Below are 18,137 nucleotides of genomic sequence, written 5' to 3' on the forward strand. Positions count from 1 at the left end.
AAAAGAGTGGGGAACAAAAGGGGGGGGGGCAGTTTCAAAGGGTCCCTGAGCTCTGGCCACGTTGACTGCTATTTTGGCAGTGGTGGTGGCTGGAGCTCTGGGCTCCTTGAAATGCTGCAGCAGCGCTGTTTCAGCACTGCAAACTGAGTGGTGCTAAGGGCTGGTGCCCTAAGCCCTGCCCCTTGTGCCATAGGCCCTGCCGCGTTCAGCGTGTAACAACGGGCCCTCCAAACACACACTTGCCCCAGGACTCCTGGTGACTGTTGGTCCTGCTGCTTCTAGCTGATTACCGCTATTGTTTCTGTTCTCATGCAAATATGCCATTAGTTATTATCCTGACAAAGGAAACGCTGCGAGGCCTGATGGGCAGCAGTGAGCACACCTCAGCAAACTCCTGCTCTGCAATTTTTATTTATCATGTGTTACAACCATTAGCTTATCTACTTGTGCTTTTATGGCCTTTGTTAGAAAGTGCCACCCTTGCCCTGCCACATTCGCCCATCACAAGACTGGCCCCCTCATCTAAGGCAGCTGTTAATATTAACCTCAGTGTTTGTGAGAATGTTTACATTGCAAAGGCATTTTCCTTGTGGGTATGTCTGTGCCCTTTCATTTATCACTGTGTGGCGCAATCCATTCCTCAACTGGCTTCATGCCTCTACTTCTAGCTGTATAGAAATCTGAAAACTTGCCCAGCCTGGAGACACCGCCCCCGGCCCCTTAAACAATACCACTCAAAGTATAGTCTTTATATACCTATCTGCACTGCCTGAGGTCTGGCATTTACATACCTTAGCAATGGGCACTAGTCTTTCTTCCCTTGCACAAGTCTTTCGCTATACTGTGCAATTGCAGTGGTTATGCTTTGCTGGTGGGACAGCTCTCTCCTGCTGACAAAATAAAAACTATCCCCAAAGCTGGGCTGTGTTTTCCCATTGACCGGGTACTGCCCACACCAGTGCATTTGGTTGATGAAACTTCTGTTGGACCAGAAAGTGTTTGTTTACCTTTTTGCCACCTCTGACTGACAGAAGCAGTACCAAAGAAAGTGCTGTGTAGATGTACCCACCCACAGGTGGACTGGACCCTAGGATCTCTGAATCTTACCATAGGAGCCTGCCCCGCTGCCTTGTGGGTTATCCTGGGAAGGAGCAAGGCTACGGGAGTAAACCCTGACAGAAAATCCGGAGCGGTGTCCTGAGGTGGTTCTGTGCCAACTTTTGGCACTGTCCCGGCAACTCCTGCAGCTGAGCTGGTACCAGACATAGAGGTTATCCTCTCCTTTGGACTATATCAGTAAAACCGAGAGGGGAACACTGGTGTCTGGGCAGCCCAGGGTCCCAAAAGAAAAAAAAAAATTGCCCAGGCTCGCGCCTGGAGAGGTACTCCAGCATCGCTTAACAGCATTAAAAATGATCCCAAATGGAACTACGAAGGGTGCGATCCATAGTCTACATAGACTGAAGGATGCCTACTACTGCTACCATAGGAGCCTCTACGGTTTGAGGTAAAAAGCCAGTGGGCTCTCAGCTAAGGCTCTAGGGGAAATTCATTTTCATTCTGTGTAAGTGGTCTAGGTCCCACTACATGGGACAGAAAGCCACACTCCTAGGTCTGCAGGTTACATGTTGCACCTGCCTTGGTTGGGGCCTTCACATGCAAGGAGCCCATTCTGCCAGGTGCTGTACAAATGCATCATAAGAGGCAGTCCCTGCTCTGAAGCATTTACAAGCCAAATAGACAAGATGTCAAAAAGGAGGGAAGGGAACCAGATTCTATTCAGCATTTAGTCATCTCTCATCCTAATGAGAATGTAGCTCAGACTAACACAGTGACACACTTCGATCATGCTTGCACCCCAAGGGTAGATTTTTGGCCCCAAGCCTCCTAAATCAGGATTTTTATCTTGCTGCCATTAAAACCAAGGCTAAAAATGCCGAGAGACTCCGACAAGACCAGAGCAGCACTGTGGTGTGTGCAGAAACACAGCTTGCTCTTATGATGTGCTAAGTGCCCTAGGCTGTCATGGAAGTCAAGGGGAGTTCAGCAACCAGAAAGACTTCTACAGCAAAGTCCTTAGATAAATCTACCAGGAACTATAATCATGGTCAAAGGTGGGTCTAAGATTATTCTTTACCTGGAAACCATCCACAGAACGATATCAGCTCTGGAGTTGCCTTATGGCCTCGATATGCTCTAAGGAGGGCCTGGGAACATGACACACTAAAAACGAGTTACACGGATTAAAAGGAAATTAATTTGCTATAATGAAGGAGTTCTGAACAACACTGTAATCCTGTAGAATTAGTGTATGGGTAATTAAGATGTGTATAAAAAGAGAGAAATCAATGTTAAAACAGCTGAGTACAACAGAAACATGAATGAAGCAGCAAACTGGGTGGCTTGTTTACCTCCTAGAGAAACGCAGGAACACAGCATCAGATTAGTTGAACCACTGTGAACCGGAGTCAAATTAGTCAAAATGGCCTGTATAAGCCAAATTATTTGGCCAGTAATTCCCATACCAAGTCCAGTAACTTGTGGATGTGCCACACTGGTCTTTCCCACCCCATTCTCTGCCTGGAGCAGTGGCCAAAGTTCAGCAGTTCAGAGTGAAGAAGGAACTGCTGCTAGTTAGTTATCAATGCTGTACATATGGAGGGAAATGTCCTTCTTGACCAGTACAGCGAAGAGTTTACACTCTGCAGCACAACATCTGAACGCCTCTCTGCTGAGCTCCATGCAGGCAGACCTCCTGGGTCCATGCAGAACTGGGGCTTTAGCGTTCCAAGCAGGAGGGCGGAACCCAGAATTATTTCATGTGTTATGCTGGGACTTGAAAGTTTTTCATTAACATGGGGTAGGGGACCCAGTGAATAAGGACAGTGATGGGCCCAGGTCATTCCGTTCACAGCCTGGTGTGAGCTCTAGATTTCAAACATCCAGTCCTTACCTGGCTATGGGAGACCCTTAGCAATCAGAATAGATCCAGCTGTTCAGGCAGAGGTGCGCACAAGAGTAGCTGCAGGCACAAAAGCACAATGGATTGGGAGCGGTGGAGGGCACAGGGCTGGATGGAATTTTTGTGGGAGAGACGATACAAGGGGAGGATTGTGTTGGGGGTTTCCCAGGAGAAGTGTCTTGCCCCGTGAACATCACACACACACACACACACACACACAGAGGACTGAGTTGAATAGTTCACTAAAGTTTTGGTGGCACACCACTTTACTTTGGCTTTCTCAAAGCCACCCCCCCGCCCCCGCCCCAAAGCTTATGGAGTCATTTGGTAATCATGGGAAAGTGTCCCCATGTGTGCCTCAAAATCAGCTCCAAAAGCAAGAACTGAACCAGAGAGTGGCACGATCTAGAGCAGTTGTTATTCCCCTTTATTTGGCACTGCTCAGGCTATATCTGGAGTATTGCGGTCAATTCTAGGCCTCCCAGTAGAGAAAGGATGTGAATGCATTGGGGAGGGTCCAGCGGAGGTCAACCATAATGATTAAGGGGCTGGAGCACATGATGCAGGAGGAGAGGGTGATGGATTTGGGCTCGTTTGGTTTGAAAAAGAGAAGAGCAAGGGGTGATTTGATGGCAGCCTCCACCTTCCTTAGGGAGCGTCTAAAGAGGATGAAGACAAGCTGTTCTCAGTAGTGAGGGATAGAACAACAAGGAGTAATGGTCTCAAGTTACAGTGGGGGGAGGTTGAGGTTGGATATTAGGAAAAGCTATTTCATCAGGAGGGTGGTGAAGCACTGGAATGCATTACCTGGAGATGTGGTGGACTCTCCATCCCTAGACGTTTTTAAGTCCCAACTTGACAAAGTCCTGGCTAGGATGGTTTAGCTGGGATTAGTCCTGCTTTGAGCAGCAGGCTGAACTCAGTGACCTGCTGAGGTCTCTTTCAGACCTGGGGTTCCATGATTATTCCCATTATGGCTCTGTATTAGATGGTGCCCCCCGCCCCCAGCCTCTTTCCTGCTTGTGGCTGGCAGTGGCAGTCCCACCGGGGGCCCGTAGGAAGCAGCAGCCAGTAATGGAGGGGACAAGGTGGGCTCCTCCCCCTTTGCAATTGCCCCATAAGGTGCCCTTGGTTCTTTGCCATAACAGTTGTAGCAATAGCCGGAAAAGAAAAAGCCAGCAACCCCCATGTGACTTGCTCGCTTTCCCATGGACATGTCTGAGAACCACAGGTCAAAGCTGCTATAACAAATCACAAGCATTTATGTCAGGCTTTATGTCTTCAAAGTTAAAACAGGGTCAAACCTCCACTGGGAGCACCTGACTAGACCAGCTCAGCGGTGACCCATGCCAGACAGCTCAGCTTCCTTTAAGTCACCAAAAGGGGAGGAGAGACACAACTTACCATCCTTTGGCCACCATGGTAGGACAGACAACAAGGATGTGGGTAGTGCCAGAGACCCTAAGTAGGTGGTTGGAGTCTGCAGGGTCTTGGCACAAGGCATGAAGGAGAACAGCTGGCCTGGAAGAAGGAGCTGGAGACAGAACTTGCCTGATTAGGTAAGGGGACGTGTGAGGGGCTCTGAAGAGGAAGAGAATGTTGCTCACCCGGCCCGTTACCAGCAAGTGGAGGGCCAGCTGCAGTCCAGCACGTCACAACAGACACACTGGTCCAGCCCCAGCCAGCCAAGCACGTTCAGGTTGCAGAAGTGTGACATGCTCCAGCGGACACACCTCTTGGAATGTCCTAAATATAACAGGTCACAGAGGTGATAAAACAGAGCGTATAGACCAGGGGTCCATCACCTGGGGCACCAGAGGCAAATGCACCTCTTTAAGGACTTCTTTGTGGTTCCCAATGCTATAATTGCAAAGTGAAAAAAAACCAAAAACCTGATTATTTCTGGTAAATGGTGAATGTGTAAGAGCCCCAAAATGAGCAAATTGTATCTAAATAGCAAACAACATGTGATCTCCAAAGGTTGGGTAACTCCCCTCTAGCATCTGCCAGAGAGGCAGAAGGTCTGGGAGTGAAAAATCAGGCGTATAAAAGCACATGTAAAGTGTGAGGAAATAGAATACGTAAAAAGTCTGTGAACATCCTGCAGTAACCATGCATCGCATTACCATTCAGTGTGTGCGCGCTGTGCTTAAAAGAGGGGTTATGAAAAGCATGGTTTGCCACTATCTATTCAGGACCCTCTGGCTACGTCTACACGTGCCCCAAACTTCGAAATGGCCATGCAAATGGCCATTTCGAAGTTTACTAATGAAGCGCTGACATGCATATTCAGCGCTTCATTAGCATGCGGGCGGCAGCGGCGCTTCAAAATTGACGAGCCTTGCAGCCGCGCGGCGCGTCCAGACGGGGCTCCTTTTCGAAAGCACGCCACCTACTTCGAAGTCCCCTTATTCCCGTGAGCTCATGGGAATAAGGGGACTTCGAAGAAGGTGGCGTCCTTTCGAAAAGGAGCCCCGTCTGGCCGCGCCGCGCGGCGGCAAGGCTCGTCAATTTCGAAGCGCCGCTGCCGCCCGCATGCTAATGAAGCGCTGAATATGCATGTCAGCGCTTCATTAGTAAACTTCGAAATGGCCATTTGCATGGCCATTTCGAAGTTTGGGGCACGTGTAGACACAGCCTCACATATCCACACACATTGCAGCTCTTGAATTCTTGAGTTTTTTACTGAATTGGAAAAAATGGCTCTCCTTGCAATTATGGTTGCTGACCCCTGGTATAGACCAATCCATCACACCGCTGTCTGCCAGAGCTGCATAGGGCAAAAACAAATGCCAGCAGAACAAAGCCAGCCTGGGGAGAGGGAAACACAATGAATATTTTTATTATTAATGATATATTGCTCTGAAACACACAGCTGAGTTTCCTGAGCTAAAAAGATCACAAGATTAACTGAAGTGCAATAATTTATACCGATGACACACAATGAAGCTTATGAAATGCCTCAGCTTAGCCTTGCAGGTTGTACGGCCTGCAGGGCAGAACTTCTCTTCGTCATACAAACAAACAAAACCCTCTCCATGCTGTGCTTGAATCTATTGCAGGGGGGGTAGGTAGGAGGGGGGAAAAATGATGTATGAGGTCAGCAATGGCCTCTTGGTTGAGGGATGTAGTGGAGCTGGGAGTAGTGTGTGGGTGTGCTACATTGGTTGTCTATTTAGAAATCAAGCTGGTGGGTGTAGGAACCACATCATTTGATGGATGGTACCTCACACAGAGGGGAACCTAGTCAGGGTCTGTGTGCACAAATTACCAAAAATAGTTCTGTGCATCGCGCACCCCACTCCCTCCCGCCCCTGGATGCCAGCAAGAGGGTCTGCATAAAGGTGGAGCAAAAAAGACATGTTTTTGAAACAGCGACTGTGTTCTTAGTCAAAACTAGGAGCAAGATCTTTTCTGTCCATTGATTTCAGATGACTCCCCGACACCCTCCCCGCCCCACAGTCACCAACCCAACATCAACAGAAGACCAGGAATGCCAGGACTCACCCTTGTGCACATAAGGGCTAGATTCTGGCTTTTAAGCGACAGACAAGCTACACTAAGCGACACCTCCGAGAGACTCTGGGATAATGTTGCTGCATTGCTAAACAGCATTTGATTGATTTTTCCCTCCCTCAGCTGAGTTTTTGAATTTGTCATCAAAATTCTCTGCTTTATTCCCTGTCTGTCACTGAATTTGAGCCCAATGGTAAGGCAAATATTTCAAGCCACACACCCATTTATGTTAGAAAACAATATTTCTGTGGTGGGTTTAGACAAATTTCACACTAGACTGACAAACTCCGGGGTAATATTGGCTAAGGAACAGCCCTGCATTGCTGGAGTGAGATGGAAAAACCAAGAGAGCTTTTCAGTTTCAAAACCAAAGAGCCTGTACCACCTGAAATGCAGCCAAGCTGAATAAGGCTGTTGCTTGGGCCCTGCGCTCCACTTGACTACAACAGCCATGCCCTACCAGGCCCCGCTGTTGGTGTGGTGCCTTGGGTCTGCCCACATTGGGCCAGCACTGTTGAAAGGGCGTAAATCTGCATACCCCACTGACTTCAATGAAACTATACCAGTTTACACCAGCTGAGGACTGGTTACCACAAACACTTGGATTTGATCAAGAATTTTCTTTACACATACAATCTGGGCCAAACATCCTAGTAGTCATAAATCAAGCATGCGTCCGTTCTTTGCAGCAGAGTTAGGCTTAATGCCAGATAAAATCTAGCCTACCCACACTGCATAAAATATCCATTTTGGTGTGTAAAATTGGAAGGGTGGGTGCAAACTTTGATACGTGTTATATATGCACCCCTAATACATGAAAGGTCATGCTGTTAAAAAATAACTTTAGCGAACTCAAGATTAGTCAGATGAAAAATAAAACAGACCTATCCTCTAAAGCAGTGTTTCTTAAACAATGTTCAGTGGAATACTAGTGTTCTGAACAACTCGTAGGAGTGCTGTGAGCATTTGGAAAATACAGATGGTCTATATTTGTGGTATTAAAACCAGATTACAATGCTTTTTCTTCATTGCTATGATAGCTGACTAAATTACTTCACTTTGGTTTTGCTGTATATATTGCTGTTTGGTTTTGCGTAAAATTTATTATTGTTTGTTCCGTGGTCTCAAAAAAGTTTAAGAAACACTGTTTTAAGGTATCAGAGAGGTAGCCGAGTTAGTCTGTATCTTCAAAAACAACAAGAAGTCCTGTTGCACCTTATAGACTAACAGATATTTTGGAGCATAAGCTTTCATGGGCAAAGACGTGCTTCATTGGATGCATGGGAGGGGCTTTAGAGGGGGATTTAAAAGAGGGGGGGCTCAGTAAAGGGGAGGGCCAGAGCTGACAAGGTCTATTCAGTCAGGGTGAATATGGCCCGTTATTGGCAGTTAATGTGGAACTGTGAACATCAAGAGAGGAGAAAATGTCAGTTTGGTCAGTGTGGATGTGGCCCATTGCCAGTTGCTAATGTGGAGGAGTGGGTATGCAATTTGCGTGGGGTGATCAGTTATACTCTAATCAGCAGAGGAGCATTTTTGTGTCCCTTGAAAAGTCACTCGTTAGTATTATGTGATTCGGTACTGAACAACTGAAACTACTGCTAAAGTAAATACAGCCCTTTCTCAATTATTGACATAGACAAGGATGAATGTGAGCATAAGCTTTTACTTTTCTGACTCACCAGGTCTGCGATATTTGTCTAAAAATGGTGAAATTTTCAGAATGATCTATTTCAACCAGCATGTCTCATATATTCCCTATGGTGTTTCTTCATTATTTGTGAGGTATGTTCTGAGATAGTCCATCAGAAATCAAACCTTTTGCCATCAATAGGTCGACATTTAAACAAAAAAAACACAACTAGACAAAAACGTCTTTGTCTCACTACAGATTTGGGTGTCAGTTGTCCCAGGTGTCAGTCAACTTCTGAGAGGTGCCAACAGGAGAGGAAGGTAATCAGCACCTGACAGGCTAGAGCCATGGATAAGCTTTCAACCTGTTGGGGTTGGGGATGTTGTAATGTAGCATCTGAACCTGGCAGCCACTCTCTCGCCCTTAACACCTGCATATGATGTGAGGTTGCCATTGTCTTTACAAAGTTGCACAGATCTTTAAGAAAACGCACACATGAAAACGTTCTAAAGCATCTGGAGTGACTGGCCCATGTTTGCTTCACCTCACAGACTCACAGGTCTTCCTGTGGGGTAAACAATGTAGCACTTGCAATCGAACATATAACATGACCGCTCCGGCTCATTCACACCTGCTACTTCACCCATTGTCTTAAATTGATCAGGCAAGATTTTCTCACTACCACCAGGTGTTTGGTAACCTTGTGAATCATGGTAGAGTACACAAGATTTGAACTTGTTTTAATCACCGGCTGACAGCATGACAGACTTCTGCCCCTAGTAAATGAAACAATAAATCCTGCCATTGAATAGTTCCCTCGAGGAACACCAGCTAGATGGAATTGTACCTACCATACATCAACGTTCTCAGAAGCAGAAAGTAGCAATCAAGTACAATGGAAGGAACATAGTTGTTCATTCTGCTTAAGTAGCCAGGCTGGAAAAAAAATCTTTTTACAGGGCCACATTTTCATCTGGCCTCTGTAAGGAGGCTATAAAATGTGCAGGTACATCCATTTAATGAGCACTTGCATTTGTCATGTGTGAGGTGGTGATGTAAACTAGTTAGACAAAAAGACTGAAGGCTCCCACATCTCAGGATTACCTGGCCCAGCTTTCTGGTAACCTGCTGAGAGACACAGGAAGAAACGGGTGACCTGCTTCCAACAATACTCAGAGGGCCCAACAGAATGGCTGGGCCCTTGGGGGACGGGCAAGGTGTGTGTGTGGGAGGGTGGAGGAAGGTGCGCAGCTGATCTGCATTTCGGGAAGGGGTGTGGCCTCAGGTAGAAGGGGCAGGACTTGGAGGGGCTGGCCTCTCCCCCCAGCCCTTCAGCAGCACCCACGGTGTGCCATCTAGCGCTTCGGTGGTGATTTAACGGGCTTGGGGCTCTGGCCAACACTGCAGGAGTGGTGGCAGTGGTTGGGAGCCCTGGGCCTCTTTGAATCCCCATGTACCAGGGTAGTTACCTCCTTTGGCCCTCCCCCACCCAACACTTGGCCTGACAATACTAGTTACATCCCTCACAAAGGAACCTAAGCAGCATAAAAAACCGGATGAAGTAGAGTTACCCAGAATACCTCCACTGACATCAGCAAGGCTGGGCCAAAACCTAGGACTCTGGCCCGGTATCTCTAAACTGCTTTGAAGTATTCGTGTTACAGAGCAGGAAAACACTTAAAGCAGAAGCTCTTTGGCGCATACCTCATCTTTGTTACAGCTCTGTACAATGGGTACACTATGTATGGTATGGGTAATGTGGGGCTGTTAAGTGAAAACATTTTTGTCCTCGCAAACTAAATAGCTAGAAGCACGCTTGCTAATCTGCTAACACAATTGCTTGTGCATGCTTCCCTCTCTGTGAGGTGTGAGCATACAGCCCGATGCAGCAGCACCCACATTATTGGTGATGGCTAGCAAACATACCTTGCGTTCTTACATGCACAAGGCATTGTTTTTGTACTGCCCTGCTCTACCCGTGCTCATGAAATGGCAGTTAACAAGCCACTTACAGAATGTTTTGAGAGAGCAAAGGATTTGTTTACATGGTGGGGGATGCAGGGGGAAGAGCAGAGAGGCTAGGACCCAGAAAAGTTATGCTAAATGAAGAAGCTAATGTGTATTCTTTACAGAGTGGTACGCTGTGTGTGAATGGTCTCATTCTGAAATAAAGTGACATTTGGGCTCTGAAGGAGAACTAAGATCACTCTGCTTACAGCAGTGTTTCTCAACCTTTGTTTATAAAGTAGCCTTTAAAAAAAAATTAAGTACCGCCAGACACAATTTTTTTCTACCATTGCAACACATTTGTTTACACAACTTAATCATACCTGGCTGGTTGGAAGAAATTGCCTAGAGGCAACACATTTACCATTGTACTTATGGCTGTGCAAAAAGGATAAATAAAAATTAGATTACCATAAAATGAGTCCCATTTTTGTATTCATAAAAAAGATTGAGAAACACTGAGTTAATATACCCTCTTGAAGAACACTGCATACCCACAGGGGTACATGTGCGCCTGGTTGAGAACCGCTGACAGAGCATACACACAGGGGCTCACTCCGTTTTAAACCAGTTCCCTTTAAAATCCTATCTTTAATTAATTTGAATGAACTTACTTAGTTCATGGCAAAATAACTTTGGCGTTATCCAAGTCCTCATTGCTATGCCTTCTCGTGCCACCACATCATTAACACAGTCTTCTCATTTCACGTTATCTGAGGAAAGCAAAAAGTGAGTTTCAGATCCCCATTTAAACCGTCTCCATAGACTCAGTTTTATTATTTGTGTTGCAGTAACACCTAGAAACTGTCACGCTGATGGGCACAGAACTGTTTGTTCAAATGAAGTGCACCTGGGCTGCCAGTGGTCTGTGAGTGAGGAGGTACATTTAGCCACCTTACAGGGGTTAATTCTATTAACATCTTAAGTGTTAAACAGCAGTATAAAATGGATTGCAGAATAAATAGCCCTCATGTGTTTCCAGGATTTCTGCATAAGCCAATAAAATAAGAATTCTAGGAGGGAAATCTCCCATCCTGGCATTATGAAAAATGGTCATAAAATAAACAAAAGCCGATCTTTGTGCTTTTCTAAGTGAGTGTTGTCTATGTGCCCAGCACGCCCTAAAAGCAGGAACTGCATTGCAGCTTTAAATAAAAAGAATAAACGGCTCCTTGTAATGTTTGCTTTTCACAACTGGCTTGTGAGGGGCATTTGCAGGATGGAGCACATCACATACATTTTTATTGTGCTGACATACACCGTAGCATTTAGAACGACGGGGGGAACCCACAGAAACAAGTCTCCCCAAGACAAAAGAAGGGCTTGCTACTTGTTGGCCTTACAGAAGAGGTAGATTTTCAGGCAGAGTTAGAATGAGAAGACCTGCTAGTACAATGTACTACCATACAGCCAAGGGTCCTAAGAAGAATGTACTCTACATACAGATTGACTTGGCCATCTTTTGACTTGGCCTACTGGCTGCACTGTTCCAAAGTGTGAGTCCTACGTATCAACTGTTGACCTACAGTTCTACATGCCCCAGTGTCCTCAACACAATTCAGTGGAAGTTTTGCTTGAACAAGGTGCACATGAGGACTAGGATACTGGGGGATTGGTGTAAAGAATGTGAAGTTTCAGCAACCCTTACCTGGCGTGCTGTGTGTCCCCTTCCTTCAACCTCCTGTCTGACTGGTGAAGGGAGGACTTACCTACCAGTCAGGGAGGGTTTGACGTGGGAGCATAAGGAGCAGCTAATCACGTTGCTTGGGCCACCGACCTTCCTGTCAGCTGGTGGAGCAGCAGCAGCACGAAACACTGGGGGAAGAGATGCTCTCCTGTCTCAGGGGTGAGCAATGTGGGGGTGGGGCCCCTCGGGGGGGCATGACATTTCGTAAAGGGGGACACAGAATGATCAGCTGCTGGGTCTCAGGCACATCCAGCTCATTAAAAATGTTGACATATGTTATTGTTTTTATGTATCCGTATTTATGATTAATAAAGTCTTTACATTCTACATACTTATTTTCTTACATGTGCCAAAAATTTTTTTCCCCCCAAACATAACCAAAAATTTCTATTGTTTTGAATGACATTTGACAGGTTGGGGGGGGCCTGCTAATAGCATGGATGGAAAGGGGGGGCCTGATCTAAAATGCTTGCGCACTCCTGCCCACACTGTAAATGTGGTTGTGTGGGTGGGGTGTGTGGGATAAATAAAGCTGAGAGGAAATGGAGATGTGGAATGAATTAAAGAAAAAAGAAGAGGAAAAATCAGGAAATTTGAGCTCATGTATGGAAAAGCCTTAAGATTTTTCTACTATGGGCATCCTCATTCATGACCAAACCAGCAGCAGCTATAAAATAAGGAATACCTCATGCCAGGCTGTGTGATTGCATGGCTTGTGGCACTAGTATGGACAATGATCTCAATGAACTCTTTCAAATTTGAACTGACCCTCCTCCCCACTGTCACAGAGAGAGAGAGAGCCCTGGTAGTACTCTCTCTGTGAAGGCTCCCTGGACTCTGCATTTGCTTATTATATTGGCCCAAAAATAACATAAATCTGGTGATTTTCTAGGGATGCTCAAGTAAGTGGACAGAATGGGTTACATGGCTTCTGCTAATGGCATTGTTTATGGCAGTTTCTTAAACTTTTTGAGACCGTGGAACAAATGTTTTTTATGTGGAACACAAATGAAAATTTTCTTCAAACCAAGAAAGAAAACAAACAAACAAACAAACCACAAATAGCAACTTATCCAACAAGAACAAAATGAAGTAATTTTGCAGTGAAGTTGTAATATTGTATCTGGTTTTAATAACAGAATACATAGACCCTCAGTGTGTATCAAAAAAGCATCAGACGCTCACAGAACACCTGTGTGTTGTTCAGAGAACACCGGTATCCCACAGAACACTGACTTATGGTACATGAGGACTTTTTGATGCCCTGTCAGAGTTCTTTCATCTTCACCCAGCATCGCATAAAGTCCCAGGAATAACCGCTGGTGGTCATATCGCGTGGCACCTGCTCATAGATCACCACATTTCTCTTGGATAGAGGCCAGGTTGTCTGGGGCCATGATGGGGGTGTATAGACCATCTATTGTCCCACCATAGTTAGGAAACCCCTGGGCAGCAAAGCCATCCACTATTGCCTGTACATCTCCCAGGGGCATGGTCTTCGCGAGGAGTTGCTGCCAAATTGCATTGGGCATCTGCATCACCACAGACCCCACCATAGATCTGCCCACCCCAAATTGATTTGCCACTGACCAGTAGCTGTTGGGTGTTGCAAACTTCCACAAAGCGATTGTCACTTACTTCTGAACCATTAAAGCCAGACTCATTCTTGTGTTGCTGCACTTCATGGCAGGGGCCAGCACATCACAAAATTCCATGAAAGTGGACTTGCACATGCAAAAGTTCTGTAGCCACTGCTGGTCATCCCAGAACTGCAAAATGATGTGGTCCCACCAACGTGTGTGGGTCTCACAAGTCCAAGACAGCCGTTCCACTGTCACCAATGCATCCAGGGCAGCCAGCAGCTGAGTGCCTGGACCGCAGTTGAGAGATTTGCTCTTCAAAACCACCATCATCATCATGATACTGAGCTTTGTAATTGAAAGCAAAATTGCATGACAGCCAGTGTGGTTGCCAAAATGATGTGTGCTGTGAGTTGAAGCATTTCGGGATCCAGGCTTGTGCTAGTGGAGAAAATGCCACAGGAAATGGCACAATCTCCAGTTTGTTTTTGTGTGGTTACTGGGTGCTCTGAGTTCTGGGACACTGCTTTACATTCTGGGATTCAAACATGAAACACCCATAAGCAGCTGGGGCAGAGGCACTATGGGAGCAATACCCACAATGCACTGCTCACGCCGTTGAACTTGCATAGGGCAATGGGGCCGTGGAAACTCGACACAGAAAAATGGTGGGTCAAATTTCAAGAAGCTTTGTGGATCCATTCATAAAACAAAGTTAAATCCAATTTTTAATGAATTCAATTTTTATCTTGTAGTATAGATGCAGCCTTTGAGTGGTGGTGAGTGGAAGGCTGTTGTCCCAAGGCCTCCATTAAAGAAACTGGTGCCCCAATAGTGATGCCTCGTGAAGGCATCCTGCTTTTAAAACAGGAGATAGTCTAGGTTAGAACAGAAGACGATACCAGCAGCTTGCCCAGCCTTTGCATGTGTTGTATCTATTCTGTGGTTAAATAGAGGCCCTTAGCATCTAGGGTCACAGATATTATGGTGACAGGAGCCATATATGAAGAGATGCCCAGAGAATGCCAATTTCATGCTGTGGCAGGATGAAAGGACAATTTTTTTTTTTGCAAAAATGGAATTGTGTCAAAATATATGGTTTCTGGATCAAAACCCAACCTTTGCACTTCAAGGAGGTACACACAGGGGGCAGAAGACTCAGATTCCATCCCCTGTTCTGGTAGATTCAGAACAGTGTTTTTCAACCCAGACCACTTCAAACCAGAGGCTACATCTACATGAGAGGCTTTTCCCAGCAAACTGGGCTTTTGTCAGGAAAAACACAGAGCATCTACATGCAAAATGCGCTTTGTTGATAGTTTGTTGACAAAACCCAGCACATCCGCTAGCACCTTTATACTGTTCCCCTTTCAGGTATAACTCCTCTCTCAACAGGGTTCTGTTGACAAAACAGATGTAGATGCTACAGGGCCCTTTTGTTGACAGTCAGGGCTTCCAGTTCACCAGGAAGCCCAGTTTACTGAGCTCCTGGTCAGCCGTTCTGTTGAAAGGCCAGGCAGGCTGGCTTCTTGCCGTTGATAGAGCAGATTGCTCTTTTGATCTGCTTTTATGTGTAGACGCAATCTGTCAACGGAAGCTTGCCCACAAAATCCCTTCCGACAGTCAGTTCTGTTGACAAAGGCTTCTCGTGTAGATGTAGCCAGACAGAGCGGTGATATGAATCCTGGTCTCCCCCACTCCAGGCCAGTGCCCACACGACGAGTCTACAGAGTCAGTCCCTAGGTTACTCTGCCTCTTCCCACCCCATCCTTCAAGGTGTTTGCTAAAACCTGTGATGCCTCAAAATGCTTCAACAAACCTATTTTTTCCCCAAAAGTGTTCAACTAGTGCAACACACAAAAACTTATATCAGGCTGTCTTAGCTTATAAACACAGTAAATGTACTGTGAGACAGCCTGAGTGTTCAAACCCGACGTACTTTATGATGAGTCTCTTCAAGAAGCAAACATCAATGAAGTTATGAAAACACATTTCTTCACCAAAAATGAAATTATGCTGCTGAAACAGAGAGAACACCTGTGCTCCTTCTGTGGAGAGCGACTGTCCTTTCAGTGGCTTAAATCTGTCCATGGGGCCATCTCCCACTACTACCTAGGAGACGTCTTTTGTACATTAAGGACTCCGTTTCCCCACCACTGCTCAGACTGAGCAGTGCCTTACTCTGCAATTAGTCTCCCTCAAAGATCCCAAATACATCATCCACACGAGGCCAGTTAAACAAATTTATGGGCCCTTTGCACTTCCACAGCCAGGCTGGAAAGCTGGCTGTTGTTTGGATCTAAATTAACACTAAAAAAGAACATTTGAGCAAAGGCATAAAGTCACATTGAAGAGGAATTGGCGATACACATTAGCTGAACCATACAGCATGATTTTACCTGGACACATATGACACATCAGAAAAACAGTTAAAACTGTTTTGTTATTAGTTTAAAAAAATAAATGGAGAAGGGGAGAGAGCTATGCCACAGATCTGGTTTTCCAGATGTCCAGCAGCCTGACTGCACTGTTAGTACCCATTACTCATCATAAGCAGCCTTGTAGCACCTTAAAAAGGCTAACAGACGAAACCTAATAAATATATTTGTTATTCTTTTTAAGGTTCTACAGGACCTCTGGTTATTACTGACGCTACAGACTAACACGACTCCCCCTCTGAGGATATTAACCATCACAAGTCTTCATGCTTCCTTTTGTTGGCAGCATGTACCTACTCAGAACCTCTTATCCAAACCTACGTCAGATACTGGCCCTGCAACCTGAACAGATTTGTATCTGGCGGCTCTCAGGGAGGTTTATCATTTGTGGCCGGTTTGCTACAAACTCACTGTGACGCTGCTGTAACTTGAGAAGATGTCCCCAGCTGCTGCTGTGATGAAGTCACCAGCCGCAATTTTTGCTCACTCTGATACTCCTGCCTTACTGTTTTTCCCAGGAGTGACTGTATTTGGGCTGGAATGTATCACTCCCATTGCAATAATTAAACTGACATTCCTAGTCTTCATATTAGACTACAACCAACCCTGCTACTGGATGCAAGAAGGTGAAGTGTTTCAATGGCTACAATGTGTAAAAGGTTTCATTGCACAGTCTGTTGGAAAAGCCGTTCACGCTCCAACAGATTAGAATTGGACACAGAATCTGCAGTCCGCATCTACATTAGCTCCCTAAATGTTACTCAAGTGATATTTTCCAAAAATCTAGAGCAGCCAACAGGGAGGCTGACAGACTTGCTGGGCGAGTGTCCATCTACCTCTGCAATCCCAGAAGGGACCAGGCCTCATTTGGAAGTGGCAGGGCTGGGGACAACCAGCCCGCAGCCCCGCCAGAAGCACGCTGCACCTCCTTCCCACCAGCCAACCGTTAGTGCTGCCTGCCTGTTTTAAAGGGTCTGTGGCTCTGGGTGCCGCCACTCCTGTGGTAGTCCATCTGTAGCACAGCTAGGCTTGGAAGAGCTAGATTTGTACTGGTAAGGTCACTAAACTTCAGTGATCACTGCACTCTCACAAACCAACGAAGGAAGTTTCCACCGTTGGCCATCAAAATTCACAGATGGGCAAAATGCTCCTTAAGAACTTCTGATTGTGATTGAAAGCTACATTTTGAGATATGCCGATGGTTCGTGTTTGAACTTGTTACATAGCTGTAGCATTTTGAATCTCAGTAGTTAGCTCCATTAAATAAATGTCTGACAGGCATCATTTTCCTACAACTGTGAGGAAAAAAAAACAAAAGCAAAAAATATGCTTAATGCTATCAAAATTATACAAAAATAAAGGCAGTTCTGCTCTCCCTAATTATAATCCCATCTTGGCCATACATCAAACAATTCCTCAGCTGGACTAGTCAAGTAATACTAACTTACAGTGACATCATGAAGGAAATTAGCAGGGCCCAACATTTATTAGCCTGTTGTATGCTTGTCAGTTAACTGAAATGAATGACACATCTGATTGCATCTACAAGCCACCCAGGGGGTAAAAAGCCACAAATTAAGAACAGAACAGGCAGGTTGCAGAGAGCGTACGCCAGGGTGTAACAAAATTGGCATGTCACCCACATGACCAACATATAGAACGTTTGCCAAACTTACAGCAGGAAAAAGGGGCTCTGGATAAGAATCTAGAGCTGCTTGCTTCTCTATTACACACACTGTTTGCCTGTGTTTAAACTGACTGTCCTGGTTTGTTTTTTTTTTGAATATAGTTTACATCTGTGAGGGATGAGATATGTGGGATGACAGAACATTGATTTAATCTGTGTTTGAGTTTCATGCTCATAGATTAGTCACTGAGGGTGTTGGAAAAAATGGGCACGCCCCCAACACTGCACCCTGAGCGGAATGTCAGGTCAAAGGCGTGAGCCCCCCAACCCAAACCTATGTATCCAGCAGAAGCACCTTGGGACACGGCGGGGAGGGGTAGGAACTGCAGGCAGAAGGGGTGGGAAGGACACACCCTTGCTGTGGCCCAGGGCCCATAAAACCCCTCTGATGGGGGAGGAGTGTCTAATTTTATGGATGGACACATACTGTGTCATAAAATCCAGAGGCAACTAGCAATTGTATGTATTTTCTAACCTCAACAAAATGCACACTTAAAACACTGACCCATTGCTTCCATTAGATATTGGTGAGAGGAATATTTGACTCTTTGTTCTTGTTACTTGTGCAGGAACAATTTGTATAGTAGGGGTGCTCTGATCCACTCAATCAAACGGTAAATCCTGTAT

Source organism: Carettochelys insculpta, chromosome 4 (assembly GCF_033958435.1).
Source record: "Carettochelys insculpta isolate YL-2023 chromosome 4, ASM3395843v1, whole genome shotgun sequence".
In the NCBI taxonomy this organism is placed as follows: domain Eukaryota; kingdom Metazoa; phylum Chordata; order Testudines; family Carettochelyidae; genus Carettochelys; species Carettochelys insculpta.